The sequence below is a fragment of the Hyla sarda genome, chromosome 13 (genome assembly GCF_029499605.1).
Source record: "Hyla sarda isolate aHylSar1 chromosome 13, aHylSar1.hap1, whole genome shotgun sequence".
NCBI classification, from domain to species: Eukaryota; Metazoa; Chordata; class Amphibia; order Anura; family Hylidae; genus Hyla; species Hyla sarda.
Window position 1 is genome coordinate 36758112 of NC_079201.1, and position 15747 is coordinate 36773858.

Consider the following 15747-nt stretch of genomic DNA (forward strand, 5'->3'; position numbering starts at 1 on the left):
GTCGGCGGATTCCCAATTAGTGCGTGGAAGGCTTGTAAGGGGCTGCAGTCACCCTACTTTCCTACCAAAGCCACCCTGCCACTCAAATTAAGACACAGACACAAGTGCTGTGACTTAGCCAAGGGCAGTAGCAAGACTGACCCTCCTCTCGTGTATTTTCTTATTTACTCGATTTTCAATAAGGCGTGCACAGTAAACTTTACATTGTACAAACACAGGAAACCATAAATCGTTTGCATAGTCAGCAGAAAGTTGGATACAAAGATATATAGCTTAAGCTGAAATATAATGAACCATTGTTTCAAGGACACATCTGGGGTAGAAAAAGATAAGAGTGCCTGCATCCTTGAAGATAAGGCACCCATCGTCTCTAGTCCATAAATTCAGGAGTTATGTGAAAAAAAACAAGAATGATAGAATGCAGTCACTTAGACCGAGAATATGGAGTCTTTGGATAAAAAAAGAATAGTCTCCTCTACCCAATTCCATCACTGTATACCTAATTCCCATTCCCACGACATCAAGTATAAGGAGTAGGAATCCTTATTATCACTTGCCAGAGACGAGCGTATGGTGGAGAGTTTAATAAAACCTGTGAATGAGGACAGTGCCAATTTATCTAACCAAGGCAGATTGGATCTGATGCCATACTTCCTAAAGAGAGATGCACATGTATGCCTTACTGTGTATGCTTGTAGGAAGTTAATCTTTATGTTTGGTAGTAGTGATTGTAAAGTCTCTTGTGATGGAGGCTTATTCAAGGAACACAGATCTTTCAGAGGTAGGTCATCAAGTTTGTCCCAAATGTGAGAGGCCATTACTGCCTGGGGTTCTAATATATAAGGCACGGTGACAAAGATGGCAATCCCCTACTTTCTGTGACATGGTCTTGTTGAAAGCTTTCTTGACCACCAGAGTGCCTCCCAACAACGGGTTAGTGATGAGGGTGGTGTGTGAGAGAGGGCAGCCACAATGCTATTTGCCTAGAGAGACCCGGTGGTACGTATTGAGTTTCTAGTGCCTGACCTTGCAATAGACTAGTTCCTGCCACTATTTCTGCCCACCTCTGTAAATGAACTGATTTGTACAGTTGTGCTATGTAGCGGACAGCTAATCCACCTTGAAGTTTACAGCTTTGAAGCTTAAGTAAACTATATGGCTGACTTGGCTTTTTGGAAGCCCATTGAAAGGAAGAAAAAAGCTTCCTCCATTGAGAAAGATAGCTAGCTGATAATTCTATTTGTACCATTCGTAGAATATAAAGAATCGAGGGGACAAAATTTGTGAATTTCTTTTCTGTCTGACCACAGTGCTCTCTGCTGACACCTCTTTCCGTGTCAGGAACTGTCTAGAGCAGGAGAGGTTTGCTATGGGGATTTTCTCTGGACAGTTCCTGACATGGACTGAGATGTCAGCAGAGAGCACTTCCTGTGAAACACAGCAGTTCAGTGTGAGAAGCGTGTGGGTGTGTCCCTGTTGAGCTGTCCAGGACTTCCAAGCAGACTACAGAGGCAGGTGTTCTATTTGCTTTTCCCAGGAGGGTGGCAGACTCCTGGGGAGAGCCTCCCTTCATTGAGCCCAGGGAATCTCAAGCCTCCAGTTTATGTTCCAGGCTGGCGGGGGGTGGAGAGAAGCCATCTACAGCCAGTTTTCCGTCCTGCGTGAGAAAATCTAGCAGGGACCGCAGAAATGTGGGCCCTGCTCCCCAGGCAAACGCAAGTAGTGAAAAGGCCACTAGAGGCAGGAAGGCCAAGAAAAGACTGCAGAATGTGGAGATGTGGGGCAACCGAGACCCGAAAGAGTCTATGAAAACATATTGCTCCAGGATGACAGCTCGGTTTAGAGTTCGACCGCTGTGGGAAAGAGCTAAAGGCAGCCAGAGAGGATTTGTGCCTGGCCCAAAACATGGCTAACAGTGGTCCCAAGAAGAAACGGCCTGAGCTGAAGGTGAATATACAAGCCCATAAAGCAGAGATCATGGTGTTGGAAGAGAGGAAGAAGGTCCTTTTGGAAGGCAGTGGACTGTTCCAGGAAAAACTGCTAAATGAGGAGAGATTCGCCTCCATGAAATCCCCAGGTAAGGAGGTGGTGGATGATGGGGAGAGTAGTGGAGGTGAGGAGGAGGAGGTGGAGGAGCATTCAGAGGTTGTCGGAGAGGCTAAGGCTGAGGAGAGGGTGGAGAGTATGGTGTTGGATGATGGGGGGGCCCTGCTGCCTGTGTCACCCCTGCCCTCCCCCCCTCAGTGAAGACCACCTTGCTGCTGCCCAAATGATGGCCTTACCTGTCACATCTGATGAGAGCGAGGAGGACAGTGATGGCGGGGTGCTCCGAGCCATCATCCTGCAGGAATCCCCCACTCACTTCCAGAACTTTTCTTTTGGTAATGATCTGGGCCCTGAAGGAGGCAGGAAGAAAGGGCAGAGGAGCAAAAAGAGGAAAGTGGGAGAAGTTACTTGTTTTGTGTTTAGTCCTTTCCAGCAGTCTGGGCCGGCTGAGAAGTCGGTTCAGACTGCTGGGCCCCCCACTCTGCAGGACCCCGCTTCTTAGTTGGAGCGAAATCCAAGATGGCGGAGGGAGATGCTGAGAAACCTTGCTGTCCTGTCGGTAGGGAAGGGCAGGACAGGCCTGAAGTGGGGGGCGGTCCCCTGGGCATTGCTGGTGCTGCGGGGCACTCCTCTGTGAGGGAGGGGGGAATGTCCAGGCATCAGCTGTACATAGGGTTGCCACCCTGCCGGTATTTTACCGGCACAGCCGGTATTTTCATTCAGATTCCGGGCTGTGCCGGTAAGTTTGGATGAAAAATACCGGCCATGTATTTTTCATTCAGTCTCATCACACTAACCTAAAAAAAAACAACTCCTGTTCTGTTCGGCGCCGGCACCGCTGAGCGGGAGTGCGGGCCGCACGCTCGCACCATGCCGCTCAGCACAGCACCCTGTCTGACTGACTCTGAGGCTGTCCCTGTCTCCCAGTCCCAGTCTAAAACTTTACCTGTGCAATGCTGTGCGGCCGGATCTGCGGAGGGACGTTGCGGAAGTGACGTCACCCCGCAGACCCGCGCAGGACGTCACGTCACTCGCCGAGACCGAGAGGAGACTGGAGAGGTGCTGCGGTAGTAGGTAAGTGTGCCTGTGTGTGCCTGTTACTATGTGTGTGTCTGTGTTTGTGTGTCTGTCAGTCAGTGTTTGTGTGTCTGTCGGCCAGTGTGTGTGTGTGTGTGTGTGTCTGTCACTGTCTCGGAATCCCCCCCCTCCCAATTCAAGGGGAAGAGGGGGGGGGGGGTAACTTACTATACCTATGGGGAAGAGAGAGGGGGGGGGGTAACTGCCTATACCTATGGGGAAGAGGGGGGGGGGGGGTAACTGCCTATACCTATAGGGAAGAGGGGGGGGGGGTGTAACTGCCCATACCTATAGGGAAGAGGGGGGGGTAAGTGCCTATACCTATAGGGAAGAGAGGGGGGGGTAAATGCCTATACCTATGGGGAAGAGGGGGGGGGGTAACTGCCTATACCTATGGGGAAGAGGGGGGGGGTAACTGCCTATACCTATGGGTAAGAGGGGGGGGGGGTAACTGCCTATACCTATGGGGAAGAGGGGGGGGTAACTGCCTATACCTATGGGGAAGAGGCAAGAGGGGGGGGGGTAACCTGCCTTTACCCTATGGGGAAGAAGGGAGGGGGGTAACTGCCCTATACCTATGGAAAAGAGGAGGGGGGTAATAGCCTATACCTATGGAAAAGAGGGGGGGGTAACTGCCTGTAGACCTATGGGAAAAGAGGGGGGGGTAACTGCCTGTACCTATGAAAAGAGGGGGGGGGGGGGGTAACTGCCTGAACCTATGGGAAAAGAGGGGGGGGGGTAACTGCCTGTACCTATGGGAAAAGAGGGGGGGGGGGTAACTGCCTGTACCTATGGGAAAGAGGGGGGGGGGTAACTGCCTGTACCTATGGGAAAGAGGGGGGGGGTAACTGCCTGTACCTATGGAAAGAGGGGGGGGGGTTGGTAACTGCCTGTACCTATGGGAAAGGGGGGGGGGTAACTGCCTGTACCTATGGGGAAGAGGGGGGGGGGTAACTGCCTGTACCTATGGGGAAGAGGGGGGGGGGTAAACTGCTGTACCTATGGGGAAGAGGGGGGGGGGGGTAACTGCCTATACCTATGGGGGCGGGGGGGGGTAACTGCCTATACCTATGGGGGGGGTAACTGCCTATACTATGGGGAAGAGGGGGGGGTAACTGCCTATACCTATGGGGGGGGGGGGTAACTGCCTATACCTATGGGGAAGAGGGGGGTAACTGCCTATACCTATGGGGGAAGAGGGGGGGTAACTGCCTATACCTATGGGGGGGGGGGTAACTGCCTACACCTATGGGGAAGAGGGGGGGGGGTAACTGCCTATACCTATGGGGAAGAGGGGGGGGTAACTGCCTATACCTATGGGGAAGGGGGGGGGGGTAACTGCCTGTACCTATGGGAAAGAGGGGGGGGGTAACTGCCTGTACCTATGGGAAAGAGGGGGGGGGGTAACTGCCCGTACCTATGGGGAAGAGAGGGGGGTGTAACTGCCTTTACCTATAGGGAAGAAGGGGGGGGATAACTGCCTATACCTATGGGAGGGGGGTTAACTGCCTATACCTATGGGGAAGAGGGGGGGGTAACTGCCAATACCAGAGGGGGGGTAACTGCCAATACCTGAGGGGGGGTGACTGTCTATTCCTTTGGGAAGAGGGGGGGGGGGTAACTGCCTATACCTATAGGAAGAGAGAGGGGGGGTAACTGCCTTTACCTATAGGGAAGAGGGGGGGGGGGGTTTACTGCCTATACCTATGGGGAAGAGAGGGGGGTAACTGCCTATACATATAGGGAAGAGAGGGGGGGTAACTGCCTATACCTATGGGAGGGGGGGTAACTGCCTATACCTATGGGGAAAGAGGGGGGGGGGGGGGTAATTGCCTATACCTATGGGGAAGAGGGGGGGTAACTGCCTATACCTATGGGGAAGAGGGGGGGGGAGTAACTGCCTGTACCTATGGGGAAGAGAGGGGGGGGGTAACTGCCTGTACCTATGGGGAAGAGAGGGGGGGGGTAACTGCCTTTACCTATGGGGAAGAGGGGGGGGGTAACTGCCAATACCTGAGGGGGGGGTGACTGTCTATTCCTTTGGGGAAGAGGGGGGGGGGTAACTGCCTACCTATAGGGAAGAGAGAGGGGGGGGGGTAACTGCCTTTACCTATAGGGAAGAGGGGGGGTAACTGCCTATACCTATGGGGGGGTAACTGCCTATACCTATGGGGAAGAGAGGGGGGTAACTGCCTATACATATAGGGAAGAGAGGGGGGGGGTAACTGCCTATACCTATGGGGGGGGGTAACTGCCTTTACCTATAGGGAAGAGGGGGGGTAACTGCCTATACCTATGGGGGGGTAACTGCCTATACCTATGGGGAAGAGAGGGGGGTAACTGCCTATACATATAGGGAAGAGAGGGGGGGGGGGGTAACTGCCTATTCCTATGGGGGGGTAACTGCCTATACCTATGGGGAAGAGGGGGGGGGTAACTGCCTATACCTATGGGGAAGGGGGGGTAACTGCCTATACCTATGGGAAGAGAGGGAGGGGGGTAACTGCCTATACCTATGGGGAAGAGAGGGGGTGACTCTGCCTATAGGGAACGGGGGGGGGGGGTTGTAACTACCTATACTTATTGGAGGGCTACCTAACTTTATACCTGGATGCCTAACTACTTACCTACATACCAGGCTATCTAACTATGTACCTGGCCTTCATACATGGCTGCCTAACTACCTAGCTAGCCCCCTACCTACCAGGCTTGTCACCTACCTACATATCTGGCTTCCTGATCTACCTACCTAGTTACCTATTTACCTGGCTACCTACCTACCTGCCCTTTTACTGTGCAGGACACCAAGGAGGGCATTATTACACTTTGTGGGCCTATAGATGGGAAGATTGTGTAGAGAAGGTCACTGAATATATGCAGAGTCTGACATGTTTTTCCTGCAGATGTTAAGAGATCCACATGGCGGTCTTATCCGGACGGAGAAGAAAAGGAAAGAGGACGCTGCTGATCAGAAAAGACGTCATTGTGAGTCCCAAAATGTAACTGTAATCACTTATATGGTATACAGATCCTGTGTACAGCGGACATCTACCGCCATATGGTCCTGTATATAATCACTTATATGGTATATACATCCTGTGTACAGCTGATATCTACCGCCATATGGTCCTGTATATACATCCTGTGTACAGCTGATATCTACTGCCATATGGTCCTGTATGTACATCCTGTGTACAGCTGATATCTACTGCCATATGGTCCGGTATATAATCACTTATATGGTGTACAGATCCTGTGTACAGCTGATATCTACCGCCATATGGTCTTGTATATAATCACTTATATTGTATACAGATCCTTTATAGTAAACTGGTCTGTATATCATGGTTTTATTCAGTACAACATTTTCAGTTTTCCACCTACAGAGCTATATGAGGGCTTTATCGGTATCAATTTGGTTTTGATGATTTTTTCATCCTATTTTTTGTTGTTGGTAGTGTGTATACAGAGGAGCGCTTACAATGTTTGCATTTGTACTATTTGGTGAGGTTGTCAAATGTATTTATATTATATTTTTATTTGCTGGGTAACCCCTTAAATTTATTGCCTGTTGTTAAATAAATGTTATTTACAATTGTAAGTTTTATTCTCTAAATGTATTTTTTTTGTGCAATATAGGAAAGTTCCCCCCCCCCGCATATATATTGTATCCATCCATCCCCCATGCCATTTCTTTACCCCCCCCCATGCCATTTCTTTACCCCCCCCCATCCCCCATGCCATTTCTTTACCCCCCCCCATCCCCTATGACATTTCTTAAACCCCTGATCCTTCGTCCTCTGTGCAATCGGCCCCTCCCCTTTTTTTAGCTCCACACCCATATAGCCACACCCACGACCGGTATTTTTCTGAGGGAAAGGTGGCAACCCTAGCTGTACAGTCCGCACGGTCAGGCGGTGCGAGTGCTGACATCATGGAAACTTCCCCTGTGAGGGAGGGGATTTCCTGCACGTCACATGGGGAAGGAGGAGGGGCGGCCCTGCTCACGGAAGTGACGTCAGGAAATGGAACTAGTGACATCAGTGGCAGAGATGTGATTCCAGAGCCAGAGTTAGTGACATCGGCACCAGCAGTCTGTCTCAAGCCAGCAACATTACAGTATATCCCGACCAGCTCAGTCAATAGTAAGAGTGAACAAGCTACAGCACTAAAAGGTTTTTAGTAATACCTGTGTGGATAAGAGGAGTGGTAGTGCTGTGGATGAGAGGAGTGGTAGTGCTGTGGATGAGGAGTGGTAGTGGTGTAGATGGGAGGAGGGGGTAGTGCTGTGGATGAGAGGAGTGGTAGTGGTATGAGTAGGAGGAGTGTTATGGATGGGAGGAATGATTGTGGTGGAAGTGCTGGTGGCTCTGGTGTGTCAGGGTCTGGTCCGGCTGCCCCCCCCAGTCGCCAGGAGTTATGCAAGTGTGGCGGCTGGGGGTTCGGGAGGTTCAGCAAGTTCTTTACCTTTTGGAATCTGGTAATGTTCACTTGCAGCGGCGCCTCCTGGAGGTGCTTAGGAGAGGAGAGAGGACCCTCCAGGTAGAGGGAAAGGAGGTGGACCTGTCCTTTTGGGTGGAGAGACAGGGTCTTGGTGTGTTCCGAGAAAAAGATGGGGAGATGGTATGGTCCCTCCATACACCCGAGCAGGAGGCAGGCCGCAGGAATGTGGCCCATCTGGTGTGGACTGGCAATGATGCCTGCCCCCAAAGGGGCAAGGTGGTGGAGCTTCTGCTCCAGATGGGTTTCAGGGCTAGGGACATCTTTGCCCTGATCCACCCCTTTAGCTCCTCTGAGTTTGATGTCAGCTTTGTTAGGCCAGAGGGTCTTGATCTTTTCTGGTCTAATTATGAGCTGATGTAGAACGAGCCCGGATGGCGGGATTTCGCTGTAAAAGCGGTATCCCGCCAAAGCATGCTGAAGAAGGTGACCGTAATAACCCGTAATGAGTCACTTTCATGCTACGATATCATGACCTGGCTGGGCAGGTATGGGGAGGTGACGGACGTCACCCGAAAGAATTTTGATGAATACAGGATTTGGTCTGGGGCCTGGACGTTTTCCGTCCGTCTCAGGCGTTCAGGGAACACAGTCACCCACATCCGTTCGGCCACCTTCCTTGGACGCGACAGGATTCAGGACTTCTACCAGGGGCAGCCAAAGCTGTGTCACAGGTGTGGTGACCCAAACCATTTCAGTGCAAACTGCACTCAGCAGATATGTGCCCTCTGCTGTGGGGTGGGTCACCTGTAAGCAGATTAGGTGTAACTTGTGTGGTGACTTAGGTCACCCTTTCAGCCAGTGTCCGCGCTCCTTTTCCTATGCTGCTCCTGCTCCTGCTGGGGAGAGCCCGTCGGTTGCCTCAATGGGGGAGGGGACCAGCCATGGAGAAGGGGCACCAAAACCAGTGAGGGAGAAGCATAAGACCCCCTCTCAGCTGAGGCAAGAGGAGAAGCGCAGGTTGGAGAGGGTCCAAAAGAGTTCACAGGTGCCAGGGGTAGCTCTGGGTCCCTCTCCAGGCACGGGCTCGGTTTGTCAGCAATCTGAGGTTTTGGGTGAGACTGAGCTGGATGAGGAGATCAGGAGAATTTGCAGAGAGGAAGGTGAGATTGCCATCTCCTCCAGTTCTTCCCAATACGAAACAGTGGATGAGGAGGAGGAGGGAGGGCAGAAACTAAATGGTGACCGTAAAAAGAAGAGGAGGAAAAAGGGAAAAAGTAAGGAGATCCTGTCCTCCTCTTCTGTTACAGCCCCAGACCTGAAAAGGAACTTCCCAGTCTCCGACACTCTGATCATCCTCTCGAATCAGTATGAGGCCCTCGGGGATACTATCTCGCCTCCTCGCCTTGAGGGGGAGAAGAGGGTCGGGAGGTGGTGCAGTCTCCAGGGGGCGTCGAGCCTTCTACCCCTGAGGTCGTTCCCTCAGGGGGAAGGCAACTCTGGATTCCAAAGGTAAAGATCCTGGGATGGATTTATCCCAGAGCCTTAAAAAGGGTTAAGGGGTCTTCCTCTGACTCAGATGGAGGTGGGGGAAAGGAGAGGAAGAAGGTGTAAGGGATAGTAGGCCGTCTAACTCAATCACCCTGTTTGGCGGCACTTACCCCATTGACGCTGGCATCTATTAATTGTGCAAGCATAAAGTCTGATACGGCTAGATTTGCAGCCTTTGATTTTCTCGGCCGCGTTGAAGCCAACATTTTCTTTTTACAGGAGACCAGGTTGTCCGATCTAGCCTCCCTGGTAAAAGCCAGAAGAGAGGGGAGGCGCAGTCCCTCCCACTGGTCTCTTGCGGCTGAGCCGTATAGTGGGTGGCGCTTCTTTTTACTGCTCCTGTTGAATGCCGACAGGTTATTGAATTAGAAATGGGGAGGTGCCTGATATTAGATGTCTTCATGAAGGGACAGGAGCTCCTGCTCATTAACATCTACGCCCCGCAAACTAAGTGGGGCCGTAAAGATCTCTTTATGAGGATTAAGCCCTTTCGAGTCAGCAGGTGATCTTTGGAGGGGACTTCAATAATGTCACGAGGTCCCAGGATAGGAGAGGCTCCAATGGTCCGCTGACTTGCGATAGTGTGGCACTGATTAGTATAGCTAGAGAAGCTCGTCTAGAGGATGCCCACATCCGGAGCCCCTTGGGCCACCCGGGTTTCACGTATCATCAAGGTAGTCGCAGGTTTAGGATAGATAGGTTTTATTTAAAGGAGGAAGCCGTCTCTTCCGCAGTGTCCGTGGTTGAGGTGGAGTTCTCCGATCACTGTATGATTTTGTTTTCCCTGAATGTTTCAGAGACCCCTCGGATGGGAAAAGGTTATTGGAAGCTGAATTCGTCCCTCCTGGAGGAAGCGGAGGTAAGACAGTGCTTTGAGGATTTTCTTCAGAGTCAGGTACCTTAACTGGACCTATGTAGTAGTAACTCAGAGTGGTGGGAGATATTCAAGAAGCGGGTTGCAGGGTTCTTCCGCCAGCTCTCGAGCCTAAGGTTCCTGAACAGGTACCGCCTGTATCAGGGTCTGAGGAGGAAACTCGAGCTTCTCGTTTCGACTGGAGGTAGCCGAGAGGATATCTCCAGAGTGAAATCCTTGCTGATGAAGTGTCAGTACGATAGGCATGCATCTTTTGGTTTTTGAGAGGGATTTCGGGAAGTACCGCTCGCCCGACCCTTACAAAAACTGTAAGATGTGAGTGAGTAGTAAAATCATTTCAGGACTGATTGATAGCACAGGATCTCTGAATCGGTCCAGATCAGGGATCTTGGAGGTCGTCAGATCCTTCTTGTCAGGATCCGGACTGGTATGCAGAGAGGACACTGGAGGTGGATCCTCTGTGTCAGTGAGGTGATGGCGTGGGCCGCACCAGGGGAACGGAATCTAAGGGGTTACTGGTTTTCCCCAGAGTCCGCCGCAAAGCGGGATGGACTTGCAGCGGCAGGTAACCCCCAGGTCGCTCCACCCGATAGCGACTCAACCCCACTGACAGCTGAGACAGGCGCGGTACACAGGGACAAGGCAAGAGCAAGGTCGGACGTAGCAGAAGGTCAGGGCAGGCAGCAATGGATCGTAGTCAGGGGCAACGGCAAGGGTCTGGATACACAGGCTTGGGATACACAAAACGCTTTCTCAGGGCACTAGGGCAACAAGATCTGGCAAGGACAGGAAGGGGAAGTGGGTTTTTATAGGAATGGGAGTGATTGACAACTGATTTGGCCAGGCACCAATTAGTGGTGCACTGGCCCTTTAAATCTCAGAGAGCTGGCAAGCGCGCATCCTAGAGAGCGCGGCCGCGCGCGCTGGGACATGACAGTCGGGGAATGGGACAGGTGAGAGGATTGGGATGCGACCCGTGTGCGGGTGCGTCCCGCTACGCGGATCGCATCCCCGCTGGCAGTAACAGTGCAGCGCTCCTGGCCAGCGGGTCTGACCGGGGCGCTGCAGACAGGAGAACACCGCGAGCGCTCCGGGGAGGAGCAGGGACCCGGAGCGCTCAGCGTAACACTTCTACTCGCACCTCTTGGGGAGGAAGGATCTAGATCGAGACAGAATGTCGGTTTTCCTGGCTGAAACCATTCTTGAGCCAGGGGTAGACCCCTCTCTTGATGTTTTGGCAGAAGAAATCAGGGAAGAGGAAGTGAGACTGACGATCGAGGGGCTTACCCCTAAGAAGTCGCCAGGTCCGGATGGCTTAACATCCGAGTGGTACAGGACCTTTAAGGAGTCTTTAGCTCCCCTTTTGACTGAGGTATTTAATGAGTGTCTCTCCTCGGGCAGGAGGTCAGCCCTGATTCTTCTCTCAAAGGGTAAAGATCCCAGCCGTATTGAGAATTGGAGGCCCACAGCTCTTCTCAATACGGACAGGAAGCTTCTGGCTAAGATACTGTTTAATCTGTTGGTGAAGTTTGCACCCTGGCTCCTTTCGGAGGCCCAGCACTGCACTGTTCCAGGCCGAAGCACCTTAAGTGCTGTCCTTAGTGTCAGGGAGGCAGTGGAGCGGAGTAGTGCAGGTCTCTGGAACGGGTACTTATTGTCCTTGGATCAGGCCAAAGCATTTGATCGGTGAACCACGAGTACCTCTGGTCCGTCCTCCTGAGATATGGCTTATCGAGTACTTTTGTTAATTGGCTTAAGATCTTGTATACAGGGGCAGAGAGTTTACCGCTGGTTTACGGGTGGTCTGGACGCTCTTTTGAGGTGGGGTCTGGAGTCCATCAGGGTTGTCCTTTGAGCCCGCTCTTATGTGTTCGCGATCGATCCCTTCCTTAGGAGGGTGAGTCGCGGATTATTGGCGGGAATCGGGATGAGTCTGGTGGAGTCGGCTGTCACCCGAGAGTGGTGGCGTACGTTGACTATGTCACTATTTTCGTCTCTTCGAGAGAGGAGGTCGATGTGGTCCCCTCAAGAAAAGTCAAAGGCCGTCATGCCCCCTTCCCATATACTTTCGTTGAGGGGGCGGGCATGCAATCACGTGGGGCGGACCTACGGAAGCCTGCACACTGTGTTTGGTAACATAAAATTTATGGACGCAGGGGAGTGGACTTCCGGCGCATGGGAGCCAAGTACCCCTTCGTGGCAATAGTGGAGTGTCAAGTGTATAGGATATATATATCTTTTCCGTTGTTGTTTTAAATATTATAATTTTTTTTTTTTTGCACAGGTTCAGTCACGACCACTATTGTGGGATCCGAAAGACCCCAACCATTGCAACCGTATATGCATTTACAATGCTTGGAAGTCGATAGCAGAGGCCATGTATGACAATTTCACTGAAATGTGCACTTACAAGAAGACGTATGTGAGTTATAGAGATATATATATGTGTATATATATATATATATATATATATATATATATATATATATATATATAGTAGATAGATAGATAGATAAGAACAGCACTTCCAGAATATATATATATATATATATATATATATAATATTATTATATATTTTATTTATATTTTTTTTCAACTTGGTTTGCAGAATTTTTGCCTGAAGATTTTACACTTTGGTGTAGCACACCTTCTACATAACATACACATACACGTGAATTCACACTGTGATATTATCCCATTGTTACCTTAATCCCATAAGAACATTAAATGTAAATGCATGTTATTGTACGGTTTTAAATAATGCACCAGGACATATATATTTTTATTCTGTCCATACGCTATTTCAGAATGGTGCTCATGTCATGCAAGTTTTTTTATTTTTTTTTATTTGTTCACTTTAATCTTCCAGTAAAATAATTTGAGAACCCGCTGGAAATCCGCAAGGGATAACTTTATTAAATCCTATAATAAAAGCCAAGAGGCAAGTGGAGCATATGAGGACAAGCTGTGCCTCCTCGTGCCAAGCAGAAAACTTGGTCAGTAAGTTTATTTATTATTTTTAATTGTCTGAAATTAAATTCCTTTTTTTTTTTTTTTAAATAGGACAAGTGGGAATTACCAACCTGCAGACCATGGTGAACAGTAGGCTATGGATGTGCATGTCTCATCAGAAGAAACTGCAGTGTCTGTAGGAATTTTGACAGCATGTGATTCTTCAATTGCAGAGTCCACTGAAAGAACTCCGGTTGAAGAGGCTCCAGGTCCATCACAAACTCCATCTCAGGACACACGCCTCCCTTCCTCACAGCCATCACATCGTCACTCCCGTCGTACCCTTCGGATATCAGACAAACAATTGGAGGTAGAAGCTTTGTCTCTTATCTGGAGGGTCGACAGGAACGACGAATGTGATTATTTTTCCTACACCCTAGCTGCATGTTGTACGGAAATACCAAATGCCTCTTGCTCTGATTTTATGGCATTCTGCCTAGTGGCATCATCAGTTTATGCCTCTGGAGATCCTCTTCTTCCAGTTGAGGACTTGATTAAACAAGTTAAAATCACGGCTAGTCAGTGCATACATGTTAGTACCCAAACAAACCCACACCATTTCCCTACCCCTTCATCCCGCCCCCTTTACCCCTACCTCTGGTTTCTATCCCCCACAACAATACGTCCCTCCAGCAATCCCCCCTCTGCCAGCTCCCAGGGAACAACATCAGTATGACTCCCAGCCCTTTTATCAGCCACTGTAGAGTCCTAAAAATTTTAATAGTTGTAAAATTATTATTATTATTATTATTATTATTGTGTCTGTGTGTGGGGGGGGGGGGAGTTGTTGGTTTTTATATTTTAGGAGGGTGGGTGGTTGGGGTAATAATTTGAAGGTGGGAGGGTCGAGTGAGTGGATGGTTGGTTGGGTAGGCTTTGTAATGTACCGTATATACTCGAGTATAGGCCGAGTTTTTCAGCACGATTTTTCGTGCTGAAAACACCCCCCTCGGCTTATACTCGAGTGAACTCCCCCACCCGCAGTGGTCTTCAACCTGCGGACCTCCAGAGGTTTCAAAACTACAACTCCCAGCAAGCCCGGGCAGCCATCGGCTGTCCGGGCTTGCTGGGAGTTGTAGTTTTGAAACCTCCGGAGGTCCGCAGGTTGAAGACCACTGCGGCCTTCAACATCATCCAGCCCCCTCTCACCCCCTTTAGTTCTGAGTACTCGCCTCCGCTCGGCGCTGGTCCGGTCCTGCAGGGCTGTCCGGTGAGGAGGTGGTCCGGTGAGGAGGTGGTCCGGGCTGCTATCTTCACCGGGGAGGCCTCTTCTAAGCGCTTCGGGCCCGGCCTCAGAATAGTCACGTTGCCTTGACAACGACGCAGATACGTCGCTGTCAAGGCAACGGCTCTATTCCGGGCCGGAAGCGCGGAGAAGAGGCGCCCCCGGTGAAGATAGCAGCCCGGACCACCTCCTCACCGGACCACCTCCTTACCGGACAGCCCTGCAGGACCGGACCAGCGCCGAGCGGAGGTGAGTACTCAGAACTAAAGGGGGTGAGAGGGGGCTGGATGATGTTGAAGGCCGCAGTGGTCTTCAACCTGCGGACCTCCGGAGGTTTCAAAACTACAACTCCCAGCAAGCCCGGACAGCCGATGGCTGCCCGGGCTTGCTGGGAGTTGTAGTTTTGAAACCTCTGGAGGTCCGCATGTTGAAGGCCGCAGTGGTCTTCAACCTGCGGACCTCCGGAGGTTTCAAAACTACAACTCCCAGCAAGCCCGGACAGCCGATGGCTGCCCGGGCTTGCTGGGAGTTGTAGTTTTGAAACCTCTGGAGGTCCGCATGTTGAAGGCCGCAGTGGTCTTCAACCTGCGGACCTCCGGAGGTTTCAAAACTACAACTCCCAGCAAGCCCGGACAGCCGATGGCTGCCCGGGCTTGCTGGGAGTTGTAGTTTTGAAACCTCTGGAGGTCCGCAGGTTGAAGACCACTGAGGGCGAATGATGAGAAGAGGATGATGAAGGGGGGGGGTGTGGGGATGATGAAGGGGGGTGGGGATGATGAAGGGGGGGGGTGTGGGATGATTACAAGGGGATGATGAAGGGGGGATGTGTGGGATGATAAGGGGATGTGTGGGATGATGACAAGGGGATGATGAAGGGGGGGATGTGTGGGATGATGACAAGGGGATGATGAAGGGGGGATGTGTGGGATAAGGGGATGTGTGGGATGATGACAAGGGGATGATGAAGGGGGGATGTGTGGGATAAGGGGATGTGTGGGATGATGACAAGGGGATGATGAAGGGGGGATGTGTGGGATGATGACAAGGGGATGATGAAGGGGGGATGTGTGGGATGATAAGGGGATGTGTGGGATGATGACAAGGGGATGATGAAGGGGGGATGTGTGGGATGATGACAAGGGGATGATGAGGATGTTAATGACGGGTCTGGATGATGACAGGGGGGGATGAGGTATTTCCCACCCTAGGCTTATACTCGAGTCAATAACTTTTCCTGGGATTTTGGGTTGAAATTAGGGGTCTCGGCTTATACTCGGGTCGGCTTATACTCGAGTATATACGGTAATACATTTTTTTGAATAATCAATTATTGTCTTGTTTTCATTTATTAACTTGTAATGAATGACTTGTACCAATATAATTTTTTGGGAGTTGACCATAGCAAACAATCAGATCCCTTTCTATTTTGCTATCTGTTGAACAAAATAAAAAAATAAAAAGGAGATAAATATTTGCTATAGCCCAAATTTTTTTTCCGACATATAATTTAGATATGGGGATA